Raw genomic sequence first — 16677 nt, 5'->3', positions numbered from 1 at the left:
TAATATAATATAATATAATATAATATAATTGTTAACATATTAATTTTTAAATAAGTACAAAAGTGTATCTTTTTAAAATGTAATGCCGGATGAGGAAGCCTCTCCACTTGATCAAGTAAAGTAACCATGCTGTCAAACTACACCACTAAGTAGTGTAGCTTCAGTAGTTACACTCCAAGTATCTAGTTACATTGAAACTACTTTTTTTTTTACATAAAAGTCACATATGGTGTGGCACCATTCGCCTTAATTTCTGAAAGTTAATAGTTAAATAGTTTCACAGAATCCGAGAAGGCTCTGGGTGCAGGCTTGGTGCAATTGCAAGGGAAACTGCATGCGATGCTTTAATGCGCACACCTAACCAAACCCTAACTCTACCCCTCACAGTGACGTTACTAGCTTCATTGAGTGCATTGTGTCTGACATCTCAAGTCTGATATATTCAGTCTCAGCTTGCAAATCCAGAGAAGTTTGCATCCAGATACTATTGCACGAATAAGAGTGCCATTTTCTTGTATATCAATGTGTGAGCATAATCCCAAATAAATCTCAAATATATATTTATGGTATGCAACACCTGAGAAAATAGTGTATTTTTTTATATCCCCAATGTAAACTGTTCCAAACAGCTGTAGTTTGTCCATCTCAGTGCAATACTGCAGTGTTTTGTTCCTGAATGAATGATTTTGAATGAATAATTTGTGCCAGTGATTCAGTGATTCATTCATAGACACTTGTATTGTTTTAAATGAATCAGCCATTTTTAATCACTTGAATCACTCATTATGACAAAGACTAGTTGCCATATACTATCTTAGGCTCTCGTTTATTTATACTGTATATGTAATGCCTAAATCAGCCAATCAAGGTATCATAATATCAACACTCAGCAAAATATGATTAAATCATTACTATCATTACATTAATTTCCTCAAAACAAAAGCAGTGTAAATACACATGTATAATTAAATATCTAACATAAAGTCTACAATATGGACCAATAAAGCAATATCGATTTTTGTATTATGCATCCCCAATTACCATGTTATATTATCAGCCCTAATTCATTGTCAATGTGAGTGGTTTACAACCCAATGCATGCAGTGACCTTGTAGTTTCTGAATGAGAAGCAAAAAGCATTAAGCTTTTATTTGAAAACAGCTCAAAGGTGCTTCCAAATCTGAGTCATGTGACGGTTCTATTGCATCAATGTTTTCTATGTTTAGACTTCACTCCCATTCAGGCTCTAATTAGTATAGACGTCCTGGTAATTAGAAAAGCACTGAGTTATTGCATCAAGCCCATTAGCGATGATGAGTTTATTGCTGTACTGGTGACTTTGGAGAATCACAGCGGTATTTTTAATGAATTAGAATAATCTAAAAAGCACTTTATTTCTCTAAAGCAGCATTATTATGTTCAAAAGAAATGTACATTTTATCAGTCCACAAAAGCTTTTGAACGTAATTAGCTGTAATGCGCGTAGTACAGTAATCCTCGGTTTTTCTGAGTTTATTCCTTCACAACTGTACTATACCATAATCATGGGAACGGTCTGGTTTGGTTTCACCCCGGCGCTAATTTCTGCCTGCCGTTTTCCAGCAGTGTGGGTGGAATTGCCTTGTTGCTATCGCTATGTCTCTCAGTAGAGCTTTGCTGTGCACACAGGCAGATTGTAATGGCAAGTACCTCTGTCTCTTTCCTGTCTCCAGTGTAATGAGAGCTTAATTAAGTCTGCCAGCTGCAAAAAAAAAGTCAATTAACATATTGTGTCTGAATGACTTATTAGATTTTTTCAGCGTCTCTTGGGTGAACAGGTAGGTTGAATACAGTCACATACATTTGTGAGGCGGCTTGAAGGCTCAATTAAATTAAACTGCCTTTGATAGCATGCAGCCTCTCTCGCTTACAACACTGATGAGTAATGAAGTCAATAAAACCTCTTGATTCACAGCTGTAGTCTAGTCTCTGAGATCCTATTTAACTGTTGGATGCTAATATGTGCGTGTCTCTGTGTGTTTTTCGAGTGTATAGTTTTTTTGTTGTTGTTGTTGTTAAGGCGTTTCTTTTGATAGTGGGTTACAGAATTGGCTGTAGGACTTGAAAGTTGGAAACGACTTCTGTTCTGTTTAGTTGCGTCAGACAAAATGTATTTCAAGCATGGTTAGAGAGGCTTAATTCTTTGCAAACTGAGCAGTCGGTGGGTCTCCGTGGTGGGAAATGTTCATATAAAAAATATAATACTGAACGCATTGTAGCCAACCTGCATCATACTGTATATGACCAGTATTTAAATAATTCATAAATAATTATGCAATATTTGTTTTTTTGAATTTACTATGTTTTTTGTTATAAATGTCTAACATTTTTTACAGTTTTAAAATGAAACAGTAATGTAAAGCATTTTTCATTTCTATAGCATATATAGAACTATACAAAGGGATAGACAAAATACATTGAAATGTATTTTAAAATAAAATATCTAATACATCAATTTTAAATATATAAAAACTACAAAATACAGCAGCCATAAATGTATCAAAATAAAACACTGTATTTTGTATTTTGTATTTTACAAATACTACAAAATACTTTTAAAAGGCAGCATGAAAATTTCTTCGCAAACCTTCTATGAATAGGCCTATTTGATCAGTCCCTTAACCATTAAACTGACAATGTTTGATAACAACAACAATTCTCTACCTCTTTGTTCACCTATGGGGAAATTGAGATAGTGAGTTGGATTTTAACTTGTGTTTCTCTTTGAGTTTAGTAAACTAAACTTTGCACAAATTTCATACAGAAAGCCTTGTCTTGAAGATGATATCCTATGTTTTAAACCATTTAAATGAGTAGGGCCAAACAGAATCTGCAGATGTTTTTTTGATATTTCTGCTGAGATTTTTGGTAAAATGTGCAGATTTCTGCTGAATTACTTTGGGAACATCATAACTAAAACCTTAATATGTGAAAAAATAATAATAATTATAATTATATATATATATATATATATATATATATATATATATATATATATATATATATATATATATATATATATATATATATATATATCTTTTAAACTTTTATTTAATGTTTAAAGTGCAAATAAAATTTGATTCACTTTATTTTGTAAATAAAGCAAGTCTCTCATATAATATATCTACTAAAAGACGGAAAATATTTCTGTACAAACTGCATTGTACATAAATCAGATGAACATTTTTATATTAGTCAATAATATTATTGTAATTAAATTAAAAACTGAATAAATATTTATATTTAAACACATTTACTCAAGTAAATAAACAGAATTAATGATGGGCTAAAATCTGCGGAATTCTGTGCGCAGAAATTCCCATCATCTCTGTTTAATGATTATTCAAGCTATTAATAATCTTAGATTTAAAAGGGTGACAGGCCTATATGAAGAGTCACACATCTATTTTTGCAATTAAACTCTTCTATACTCAATGTAAAAACATTTTTGGAGGAATTACCCTCCTAAAAATACCAGTTCACCATATTTACCTGTTGGTATTTTATATTTACAAAAATTCCTCTGCATTTCCTGCAGCACTCAGACTGATAATGTTCTTAAGAAGTGATATTTTATGGCCAATTTAGCTTATTCAACTTAACTATAGCACCTGGAGGAAACCCATGCAACCATCAATCAATCAATCCCCCAAAAAATGACAACTACCCAAAATCACAAGTAGCAAAAATAAAAATAACAATGTATTGTTTTCTTCCTCTCATATTCATTCATATATGGATTCCCCAGTACCATTATTATAGGAAAGCAGTACTTAAGAACCTTGATTTTCAATCACAACAGTTGAAAACATTTTCTTTTTTAAATTGTCAATTTCTCTAAATAATAATATTTTTATTTGAAATTTGTTTTTTTACATCATTTTCAAATCATGCTGGAGAACATAATCATCAGGTTTGCTCAGGCTTGTGTAGTTCATGCTGCCTTCTCTAGGTGTTGCTGCCATTCAATCAAAAGAATAAGTTACAAATTATGATTTTTTTTTTTTTTTTTTTGTTATATTACACTGACAATACAATGTCAAACCATGAATGACATAATAAAGGCATTTTCTTAAACAACCTGTGAACCCCGCTGTGAATGCTGGCATTATTCCAGAGATTGATTTGATTTCCCAACAGGACAGCGTGTTTATTGCTTCCACTAGGGGACAGTGTTGTGCAGGATGACTTGTTCTTTGTTTCATCAGCCCCACCTCCTCGAAAGGTAACAGTTCCTGTGGTTAATGGCAGATCTAACAGAGCCAGCCAGCCCATAATAGAGCCATGTATTTATGGCTGGCTTGAAACATGTCTCACATGATGAGTACAGTCATGCATAAGCTCAGCGCTCAGACAGTTCACCAGCTCTGGGGTGAGTGATTCACCACACTTGGACAGTTTGAAAGTAGGGAATCCATCAATGGGAATATCCTTTAATTTTGTGTGGTACATAAATAGTTTGACTTAATTTTGATTATTTTAACATTGATAGATGCATTCTCAGTGGTTCGTTATGTGCTACACCAAGTTATGTTTTATATACCTTACAAACTAATAAATAAAGGTTATTTACTGCTGTTGATGGTTCCGTGAAGAACTTTTAACATCTATCGAATCTTTTAAATCAAATGTGTTCTATAGTGAACAGTATTTTCTTAGATTAATATAACAATGTTTTTTGTAGTAAATAAAGTCAATTTTTTAGATGATTTTGAATGGAAGAATGGTTCATTGTGGAATAAAAAATAAATACTATTGCAATTATGTAAACAAATAAACTAAAAGTTACGTTTTTATAACCTTATATGTATGTTCATAGACCTAAAGTGTGCATTTAGACTACTTGTGCTGTATGTCATTGGCAATAGAAAAGAGATATGTTGTCAAGTTACAATGAAAAAAAAGAAGCCGTTTTCAGTTAGACTTATTTACACAGTTAAAAAAAAAAACTGACATTTACAGTTAAAAAAAAAGAATATTTTTTTTGTAAACATGTTACCTAAAATATTTGTTTACTATTACTCCATTTACATTTTCCAGAGTGGAAAACTTGCTCATACACACACACACACACACACACACACACACACACGCACACACACACACACACACACACACACACACACACATATATATATATATATATATATATATATATATATATATATATATATATATATATATATATATATATATATATATATAAACACTGTATGTATATATTTTCTACCCCCTGCTTCAATGAAATATATTTAGATATACTGTGCAAGTCTTATTTCCAAATTAGCTGGAAGTATGAAGAGTTTTTCAGTATTTTAATGAATAGATCAGTGGATGGATAAATTGACAGATGGGTGGGTGGATGGAAGAACAGATGGATGGAGGAATGAAGGGATGGATGAATGAATGGATGAACAGATGGTAGGATATACAGATGGATGCATAGGTGGATGGATGGATGGATGGATGAACAAGTGGTTGAATGAAAGGATGGTTGGATGGACGAATGGATGAATGAAAGGATAGTTGGATGGACAGATGGACGAATGAACAGATGGATGGGCGGATGGAAGGATAAATTAACAGATGGATAGATGGATGGATGAATGAACAGATGTTTGGACGGATGGATGGATAAATTGACGAATGGTTGGATGGACGGACAGACAAGTAGATGGATAAACAGATAGAGGGTTGGAAAGAGAGAAAGATGGATGGATGAATGGATTAACAGATTGTTGAACAGACAGATGGATGGATGGATGGATGAATGAACAGATGGTTGAATGAATGGATGGATGAATAAATGGGTTATTGTACAGACGGATGGATAAATGAACAGATGGTTGAAAGAACAGACAAACAAACAAATGGATAGATAAATGGACAGATGGTTGGATAGAGAGGCAAATAGATGGATGGGTGAATGGATGGATTAACAGATGGTTGGACAGTCAAATGAATGGATGGATGAATAAATGGGTTATTGTACAGACGGATGGATAAATGAACAGATGATTGGATGGGGGATAAATGAATAATTGGATGGTTGTGCGGACAGATGGATGGATGGAAGGATGGATGGATGGATGGATGGACGGACGGACGGACGGATGGATGGATGGATGGATAAATAAATAAATAACTGGATGGTTGGATGAACAGATTGATAAATGGATGGATGAATGAATAGTTGGATGGACGGATGGATGAATGTATGTATGTTTGGATGGACAGATAGATGAATAGACAGATGTTTGAATGGATGGATGGATAAATGAATGGACGGATAGTTAAAAGGTCAAACAGATGGATAAATGGATGGATTAACGGATAAAAGGTTGGATGGATGGACAGATGGATGGATGAACAGACAGTTGAATAGATGGATGGATTAACAGATGGGTGGAGGGACAGACTTATGGCTGAACAAACAAATGGATGGAAGAATGGATCAATGGATGAATTATATGACATTCATTAGGACTATAAATTGCTATACCTCATGCATTATATAGCAAATGTATTGTGTACCTCATAGCATGTCATTAAGAGCATTTCCAAAGGATGGCAAGACAAATTAATGCGTGAATGATTAAAAACGAGAGGAAGTTCCTCCAAGACAGTGATCTATGTTGATTTATTGCGCTGCTGATGTGTGTGTACATTGCAGTTCATCATTTCAGCATGAAAATGAAATCTCCTCTATCATATCTCCGTTCACACAGCATGAACTTTACTTGTTCTCCGCAGCTCTGTTAAGTGTTGTGGCAGGGCTGGTGACAGACACAGGTGGCGGTGCGAGTGTTTTAAATGAGTGTGAGGTTGAGTTCCTCTCCTGTGGTGCTGATGGTGGGTTGTTAGCGTGATGACCAGCAAGCAGCCCATTGGGGGGCTTCGCTTTCTTCATGTGTCATACACATATTGTCATGGAGACATTGCCTTTCACAGCGTTCTGCTCCGCTGCAGGATCAGCCAGAGCGTGTGTTAGCATGGAAATACATGAATTGCTGTATTTCCCCGGTCATATTTTAGGTTAAGCACATAAATCACGCTTTTTTTATCGAATATTTAACACTTTCCTCTAGGTCAGCGCATGTAACCTTTTCCTAATATCCCAACAGCTGCAATAATTCATATGCTAGTTTCTTGCTTCCTCTCATCTTATGCTAATAATGCTGGCGATGACTGAGGATCTTTTTCGCAGCAAAAGCTCAACGTGGGTGTGCTTTCTTCTGCGCTTTTGAAGCCGCAGAGACATCATTGTAAGACATTTCCCAGATGGCGAAGGCTGCGTTGACCTTTCACCCCAGGCTACTCCAACATGAAGCAGCCATTTGTTGGCGTCGTGGTTCGAGGGCATCTCTGAACTTTCCCACCACAGATATGTGAAGTCTGATCAAAGGTTTAGCTAACACATTGGCCGCATTGTTTATCAATAACCACTTTTTTTCTGCATCTCCTCATGTTGAAATTAGACGTGCTGATATTCAGTAATGCAGTATATTGCAGCAATGAACAGGCATGATTTTTACAGTCACACAGTAATGTTGATATATTGCCATAAAATTACCAAAATGAGTTTACTAGTAAATAAAGAAATGCACAGTTCACAAAAAACAGAATTTCAGCAGTTTACACTGTAAGTACTTGTTATGTATGCATTATAGTCGTTACATTAAACTAAAACTTAAAACCCCTGAACCTCACTTTAACCCTTGCAGTTACCTTGTATAGCTACGCAGCAATGAAATTTACAATACACTGAACTAAACTAAACTGAACTTCAACTCTGGAAACTGGACTGACACATTTTTAATTTACTAGAACTTCTGTTAAACTGTTTTGACACAATATACATTGTAAAAGCACTATAGAAATAAACATGAATTGAATTGAATTGAATATAACCCAGCTATTTCTTAGACAAGCACACTTTCAAGGCATACTTAACTCAAAAATGAAAACATACTCACCCTTTGCTCAATCTCAAGTAGTTCCAAACCTTTGTGAGTTTTTTTCATTTGTTGGACACAACGCTGCAGCCACAGGGCATCATCATGACGTCATATTGACGTTGTACCCCAACGTACCCCAACGTCATGGGGATGTTGGTCTTTGTTTGGACATTAAAATTGGGTTGACGTCAGAACCCAATGTCAGGCTGACGTCAATGTCCCATATCCAACCTAAAATCAACCAAATATCAACGTCTAATCATGGTACACCTTGACATTGTGTGGACTTTGGACTATGACATCTATCAAACGTTGGATTTTGGTCACTTTCCAACACAGTCTAAAATCAACCAAATAGCAACGTAATTTGGCGTCGTTATTGGACGTCAAAATAACGTTGTCCTTAGACGCTGGTTATACATAGCATTTTGGTCACCTGATTTCACGACCTAAATCTAACCTAATATTAACGTCTTATGATGTGTGCCTGCTGGGAATGGATGATATTTTGAAGGAAACTGAAAACCTGTAACCATATATAGTAGGAAATACAAATACTATGGAAGCCACTGGTTACTGGTTTTCAACATTTTTCAAAATATGTTCTATTATGTTTAACAGAAGAAAGGAACTGAACGATTTGAAGCAAGTAATTTGACAAGATTTTGTTTTAGGTGATATATGCCTTTATGAATGCATACTTTGAGATAAATTGTAACCAATTATTCCAACAAGATCTCAATGCAGTTCATAATTTTTTTATTTATTGCCTAATTATTTATTGCATGAATACGTATGATCTCATTAATACATTTTAGTGCGCTTTGCTTATCCCCCAATGATGGTTGGTTTAGGGGCAGAGTTGGGTGACATTTTCATACTCATGCGAATTTGTACAATTTGACCACTAAACTGACAAAATGTAAAATAGTCACATTTCCCACGTGAAATTAAATTAGTTACATACAATTGAAGTAAAAATTTTAGCCCCCCTGAAATATTAGCCCTCTGTTTATTTTTCCCCAATTTATGTTTAATATTTAGGTGCTAATAATTTTGATCTTAAAATGGCTTTAAAAAAAAATAAAGCTGTTTTTATTCTAGCTGAAATAAAACAAATTAGAATTTCTTCACAAGAAAAAAAAACATTATACTGTGAAAACTTCTTTGCTCTATTAAACATTATTTGGGAAATATAAAATAATAATAATAATTATTATTAATAATAATAATTATTAATTCTAATAATTCGGCTAATAATTCTGACTTCAACTGTATGATTCTGGCCTATACATGCATTAAGTTATTTGTTGACCCTTTTCAATAGAGCTCAATTTGTTAACATTAGGTAATTAGAATAAACTGGCAATTAAAACTACTAAGCATTAACTAACTTACTAAAGTCTTACCTGTTGTACTTTAAAATTAATTTGCAATGTAGTTTCTTAGAAACACTTCAAACATTTATGCGCAATAAAGCAGTGCACAAAAATGTGGAGTTCTATGTAATAAACATTTCAAAGTAACCCTTTTGCGTATGCCAATATTGTGATAATACTGCAGTATATCTTTATAAAATGTTCACCAATTATCAGAACAAGAGCATTTGATAGCAACCCCTGTTTGAAGCTTATGTCAAAATCATGATGATATCGTGCATCATGATTAAAGCTTCACCCAATTATCAAAACATGAAAACCATATACCATCACACAACTAGCTATGATAAATGAGCAAGATGTGTGCATGGCTACCTACAAAATGTCTTTATAATACCTCTAAGATTTCACAATACAGTGTGCTGCTTCTTCCGTATTTCTTCCTCTCAGTGGCTCGTTTATCGTGCTGTCTAGATGCATTCATTTCCATTGCAATAAGGCAACGGCAAGGTGACAGGAAGCAGGCATGTTCCGTAGAGCCCCTGAGCAGGAAGTGTCAAAATCCCTGCCTTGTGAAAGACAGCAGGGGAAGTGCTGGGCTCCAGCTATCTGCTACACCAGGCCAGGTGTGACCCCTATATCTGTCAGCCACTACCTTTTTTTAAAAACTCCCAGCCAAGTCTCCATGGGCAATGACACAGCCAACTGTTTCTCTAGGGATGATTAGACATATGCCATCCTGTTCCGCAATAAATGGATTCATGGCATTGCTTTTTTCTTTCTTTCTTTTTTCTTTCTTTTTTTTTACTCATTTGAATTAAGTCTGTTTCATATGACAAATTTGCTGTGGCACATTTGGTGCAGCAGCTCACAGGCTGGATATCACTGATTGATTTGAATATGAAAAAGAAAAGGAAATGTGCTCTGCGAATTCAGAAGAATGGAAAGAGAAATCCGAATGAGTCAGAGAACAGAAGGCTCTGGCACCACAGACAACACAGTGGTATTTAATCATGTAAATTACAATGAAAGTGAGCCAGCGTGTATCTGTATGTTTTTTTGGTCCCGTGATGGATTATCCCTTGTGATTTCGGCGTCTGAACAAAAATCCATCTTCACAGTACTGTACTAATCGCAGAGAGTATGTCGTCATTAGTATATTGGAATTGATCATGATGTTACAAAAGCCACAATTAGTCCATTGTTACATGAAGGAATACTGGCAGTTGTTTAGTTTTTATTTTTATTTGTATGTAATTCAAATATTAACAACTTTTATTTGGGATTTTCTTCCAAAATTTTTTCCAATATATTTTTAAAAAATGTAAATCTTAAAACTAAATATATTTCATTTTATTTAAATAAATCTAATAATTTAGCACATATGTACTGTTGTGTTTCAGCTACCAGAATGATTTTTGGTGACAAATTTTTATTTTGACACATATTTTGAGAAAATGCTTTGAATTAAAATAATAATAATAATAATAATAATAATAATAATAATAATAATAATAACAATCAAACACACACTGTGGGCAAGTTTACTACCCTTTTGTTATGTTAATTTAAACTGCTTTAAAAATGCATCAGGTACAGTTGAAATCAGATTTAATAAACCCCCTTTTAGTTTTTTTTTAGTTTTTATTTATATTTCCCAAATGATGATTAACAGAGCAAGGAAAATTTCACAGTATGTCGGATAATAATCTTTCTTCTGGAGTTAAGGCTTTAAATGTCACTTTAAGCTTTATAGAAGTGTCTTGAAAAATATCTAGTCAAATATTATTTACAGTCATCATAGCAAAATAAATTAAGTTAATTCAATCAAGTTATTAGAAATGAGTTATTAAAACTATTATGTTTAAAAATGTGTTGAAAAAAGTCTTCTCTCCGTTTAACAGAAATTGTGTTAAAAAATAAACAGGGAAGGCTAATAATTCAGGAGGGTTAATAATTCTGACTTTTTTTTTTGTTTTGCAAAAATCTGTTAATCAACCTCAGTCCTGATCAAAACTACAGAAATTACAAAACAAAAATTACAGGGTTAACTTTTTAATTGCCAAATTCATAAATTATATTTTCAACATAAAAAGGTAATTGTGGACTGGTATTGTATTTCTTTTTTTTTTTTTTCTTGTTCTGTTCAATTTAATGTTGGTGGCTGTTTTTGCCCTATTGACTTCCATTTTTTTTTTTTTGCAAAACCAAGACATCAAATAACCATGCATTTTTGATCATTGGTGGTTTTACCTGTTGGGAAGAGGTAAAATTTGTAGTTTTTACTGTTGATCATCAGTTGGCAGCATTAACCCTTTAGATAGGCCTGTGCAAAAAAAAAAAAAAAAAAAAAAGCGTAGTGTCTGGATTTTATGTGTTGTATAACAGCAAATTAAAGTGTGTGTCTGTGAGTGTGTGAGAGTGACCTTTACACACTTTGATGTGTCTGAGAAAATCAAAATTAGCGTCTCAGCTCTCAGAACTACATGAAGTAAGTAAAAACAAAGACTGTATTTATGCACCATCAATGGTTATAGAAGTCAATGGGGCAAAAACAGCCAATGAAATAAAGATTTAACAATGCATCAAAAGCAGTGTTGTTACTAATTGTTCACATCTCTAAAACTGTAATAAAAGTCTATTCGACAATTACTTTTTATTGAAAATACATCATTTGGGTGTTTTTTTTTTTTCACCAGATCGGTGACATCATTTATGAATTTGGCAATTAAAGAGTTAAAATCTTGTAATTGTCTAAACAATTTAGTAGTTTTAATCAGGACTGAGGTTGATTAACAGATTTATGTCAAAAAAATTATAAAAAATCTGATGCATTTTTACAGAAGTTTAATTCCGTTGATGTTTTCATGCCAAACATAACAAAAGGGTAGTAAATTTGAACAGTGCACAAGGGATATAGTATGTTTATATTTAAATAAATATGATAATATATGTTTTATCTTTATTTAAATACTGTTTTATTTGAGAATCCTTGTTGCTGTTTTAGCATAGAGAAAGCCATACTTTTATTACATATTGTAAAATACAACTTGAAACCCAGCCTAATGGGTTTCTGCATTTAAATTAAATTTAACCCTAATCCCAACACATGTATGTTCTTGCAAGATCAATAACCTTTTGCTCATTCTTGTTCAATATGTTTTAGAGCTTAGCATTTGATTAGATTTATGTGTGTGGTACAAAAAAAAAACCTTATTGTATCTTATTTTAGCTGTGAAGCTCTCTGCATTCACTGGGGTGTGAATAAATAATATGGTTGGGTTGTTTGACCATTTTATTAACACTGTTGTTGTTGAAATTGCCAAGTTTATAAACTTGTCTTGCCAGAATACGTTAGTTCTGCTTAGACTGACTTAACATATTTCATGCATGAAGTGCTGAGGTCTGTGTCTAGCGTGTCTCGGGAGTGTTTATCACATAAACACTCCCATGACATGCTATAATTTTAAAATGTGTATCATTAAAAAATAAATAAAAATCATTTAATATTGATTCCTTTAAATCTTTAACCCTGATTAATTTAAATCACTATTGATGTGAAATATTGACAAGCTATTCTGATAATCAGTTTTCCAAACAAGTGAAGACAAATACATATCCAGTCAATCATTGTCTACCATGAATATTGTTATACTATTATGAATAGTAAAATAATGTGAATTAAAACCAAAGAATCTTAATGTACTGTATACAATCACCAATAATGCATCATTTTAAATTGTTCTAAATCAAATCTGGATATGATTTTTAAGAGTATTATAATTATAATTATTTTTAATGTTTTGTTTGAAATTATGTTCTTTTGAAAGTATAAAGTCAAAATATATTTTTTATTTGTTTGTTTGAACATAGACTCTATTCTTTTACATACATATATTCACTTTTTACACATTCATAAAACAGAATATATTCTGAGGGTCATGAAAGATTTGTGAACATGATGAAAGATCTCGACACTGCCTGGAAACTTAAAAATAGTAAATAAAAGAAACAGAGATCACACTTTATATTAAGCCACAATTATCACTGTTGCAAACCATTATCCATTGATTTTATCTTAATAAACTCCTAATTTGTTCCTTATTAATAGGCATTAAGGTAGTAGTTAGGTTTAGGCACTGGTAGGATTTATAGGTATGTAATACTTTTAAAGTACTAATAAACACACAGTATTTTAATAATTGGTAGAAAATAAGCCACCAGTTAATAGTGTGAATTGGTACTTAAATAAAAGTGATAACAAAACAGTTTCTATAGAACTTGGCAAAGAAGTTGACACAACTTCTTAAACCTTGCTTGATTTAAATAGGCAATTACCATGATGGAAGTCATAGCGTCTTAATGTTTTAAGTTTAATGAATACATTTACTTAAACACTTAAGTAGATGAATTATACTAAAACCCCCATCCAAACCTTTTTTTCTTTTTTAAATGCAATGAACAGATCATTTTTTAGTGTATGAATGAATTATGGATTCTAATGAATATGACGCATGAAATAATTATGATGGCCATTGTATTGAATTCAGCCAATTTGCGACAATGAGCAAATCAATGCAGCTGTCCTCATTAGTTCCTCTGTTTGCAAAGACCTCCTGAGTTATCATCTAAACATCCTGGCAGGGTAATTGCCTGATAGGACCATAAATCAAAATATTCCAGAGGAACAGAACAGTGCAGCATTTACTGGGCCCGTATCTAGATACTTACCTCCTCAAGTCAGGTCTATTGATGTCAAAGAAGACTGTTTGTTTGGAAGACGGATCGTCTCGATTACTGTCGGAGGTCTGAGGAGAAACCCAGAGCTTTTGCGGTGCCAGAAGGGATTGAGGCTGTTTAAACGATTCTCAAATCCAGGGTTTCATATGAATGTGTCTGTTCAGTTTCATTGCTTTCCATTGTGACAAAACATCTGATAAGAGCTCAAAACAAGCACATTTCCTGTTTGAAATCTATTGGCCAGACTGTGGTCACACTCCAGTGGAAACATCGTAATGATTCTACATTTGTCTTTTCGCAGTACGTCTCACTTCTGTTTGCCTCAATCTTTGTAATTTGCATTTGTAAACATAGTTGCTTATTTTTGTGAGTGGGTAGCTTGTACCTGTATTTTTCATCAAAACAGTGTTGTACATAATGTCACAACAAAGCAAACATGACTCACAAATTAAGTAAGTTAGATTGTAAGCCATAACCCTAAAAAAGAATGAGTAAATGTTAAAAAATACTATTAAAGGTGCTCATTTTATCTAAAATGTATTGATCCGAAGATGAATGAAAGACTCATGGCATTGAAAGGACATGTAATCAATAACATAATTTTCCTTTTTGGATGCTTCTGTATATTGTGGGGTCCTATGCATCTTCCGTAGTCCACGTATAGGGCGGACTAATACAAGGTTCTCCCCACCCTGTAGTAGAGTGAAGTGTTTGGGCTTGTCTGCTCATTGGTGGTCTTACATGTCAAGATAAACAGAGCATATTGATGGAGAGGTACTGATAAAGCAGTGACCAAGTCACAAATACTAAAATTAAGACTTAAGTAAGACGTTTCTAAATGGTTATTTGATGTAGCTGGACATGATAATAGATGCCTGCCAATCAATGTTCTTGGGCTGTGATAACTGCACTGCTACATCGAAATGTGGATGGCCTTAAAAGCAAATCCGGATTTCACCATTTCCAGGTTCGAAAAGCTCTCGGGTAAACGTTTTTTCTTAATAACATATTTTGTCACATTTAGCAGACCACTGTTATCCACACATGTGGGTCCACACATGAGCTGTGCTCTTATTGCAGGGACATAGAAACAAAACCTTCATTGCGGCATATTTATAAATGCAACATTGACGACCCATGTCTCCCAATGTCTGTAACAGGTATAAAGAGTCTTCAAAGCTATATCATGCATATTAATGAAGTTGGTTTTATTTTCCAGATTTTAAGACATGCCAAAGGACGAACAACTCTTTAATTATAGAAAATTTAGAATTTCTTGGAATTCTTTTTCATGACACATCTTGCTCCCCCTTCATCAAACTATACACTTTGCACAGTTCAGTCTAGCAAGTACCATTCTCGTGGCAATCACCAAACCCAGACTCATCTATTGGATTGCCAAACTGAGAAGAGTGATTTGTCAGGCTAGAGTCCAGAGGCTCTGTGCTTTAACCAGTGTATCTGACACTTGATGACGTAAGGTCTGGATGCAGACACTCTGCCTTGGAAACACGTTCCATAATGCTCTTTACATGCAGTTCTTGAGCTAATCAGAAGGTCTGTAGCTATTGACTTCTGAGCACTGTGCTGCTTAATGTGGCCTATCATGTCTTGATGCACTATAGATAAATTGAGTAAGCTAAATTGTCTGTAAAGTGTGTGTTTGAATTAGAGTGTATGGTTGTTTCCCAGTAATGGGTTGCAGCTGGAAGGGCATCTGCTGTGTAAACAATATGCTGGATAAGTTGCAGTTCATTCCGCTGTGGCGACCCCAGATTAATAAAAGGACTAAGCCAAAAAGAAAATGAATGAACGAACGAATGAATGAATGAATGAATGAATGAATGAATGTTTTGGTTAGTAGCAGTCTGTATTATTAGTGTGTGATTTTGTACACATGTGGCCATGGAAGTGTTTGGAACATCTGAATGGAATGATTTCAACTTTTGGCAATATAGTTTATATATTCATTTTATAATCAACAAGTGACAAATCAACTCCACTATCTGTTAGGTGTTCATTTCAAGACTTTTGCTTGTTATGTTTTGTTAAAGAACATTTCATCTGATCGTCAATTCAACACATACTGTAATTAATTCATTAATAAAGAAAGTAGTTGCATTCAATGCTCTTAGGTTGCAGTATTTGCTCTTGATTACCCATCTAATATTTAGTTTTAAACTTGATGGCAAAGTCCTAAAAAAGTGTATTTCTCCCATCATATTAAGAAACTTAGTTCTTTTAAGAGAAACAACACTTCCTCTAACCAGATATTATCATCTTCATAACTAAAGCTGTATTTTAATCCAATAACAGCTGGAAACCAACTTTTTAAACACTCTAATGTAGCTTTGGTGCTTTTTGAAGAAATAATAATAATTAGTTTTTTTCAGAGCAACCCTGTTTTTGAAAGAGCCAGTGATCCATTAATAGTCAGTGTTTTTTTATTTTTTTATTTCTTTTATGTAACTGTACTGAAACTACTAAAGACTAAAGATTTTTCATAACGGTTGCTGCTCTCTCTGGGTCAAATTTAGATTTAAACGTTTGCTATGGTTGTA

At 33.6% G+C, this 16677-nt stretch overlaps 1 protein-coding gene across 19 annotated transcripts in view; it reads left to right on the top strand.

Annotated features, from left to right (window-relative positions):
* LOC147837115 (uncharacterized) overlaps positions 1-16677 on the top strand; it is a 533045-nt gene that overhangs the window by 329799 nt on the left and 186569 nt on the right. The window lies entirely within an intron of this gene.

Source organism: Danio rerio, chromosome 2 (genome assembly GCF_052040795.2).
Source record: "Danio rerio strain M-AB ecotype USA chromosome 2, GRCz13ab, whole genome shotgun sequence".
Taxonomy (NCBI): Eukaryota; Metazoa; Chordata; class Actinopteri; order Cypriniformes; family Danionidae; genus Danio; species Danio rerio.
Note: the sequence above shows the minus strand (reverse complement) of the source record. Positions and strands in the feature narration are given on the sequence as shown.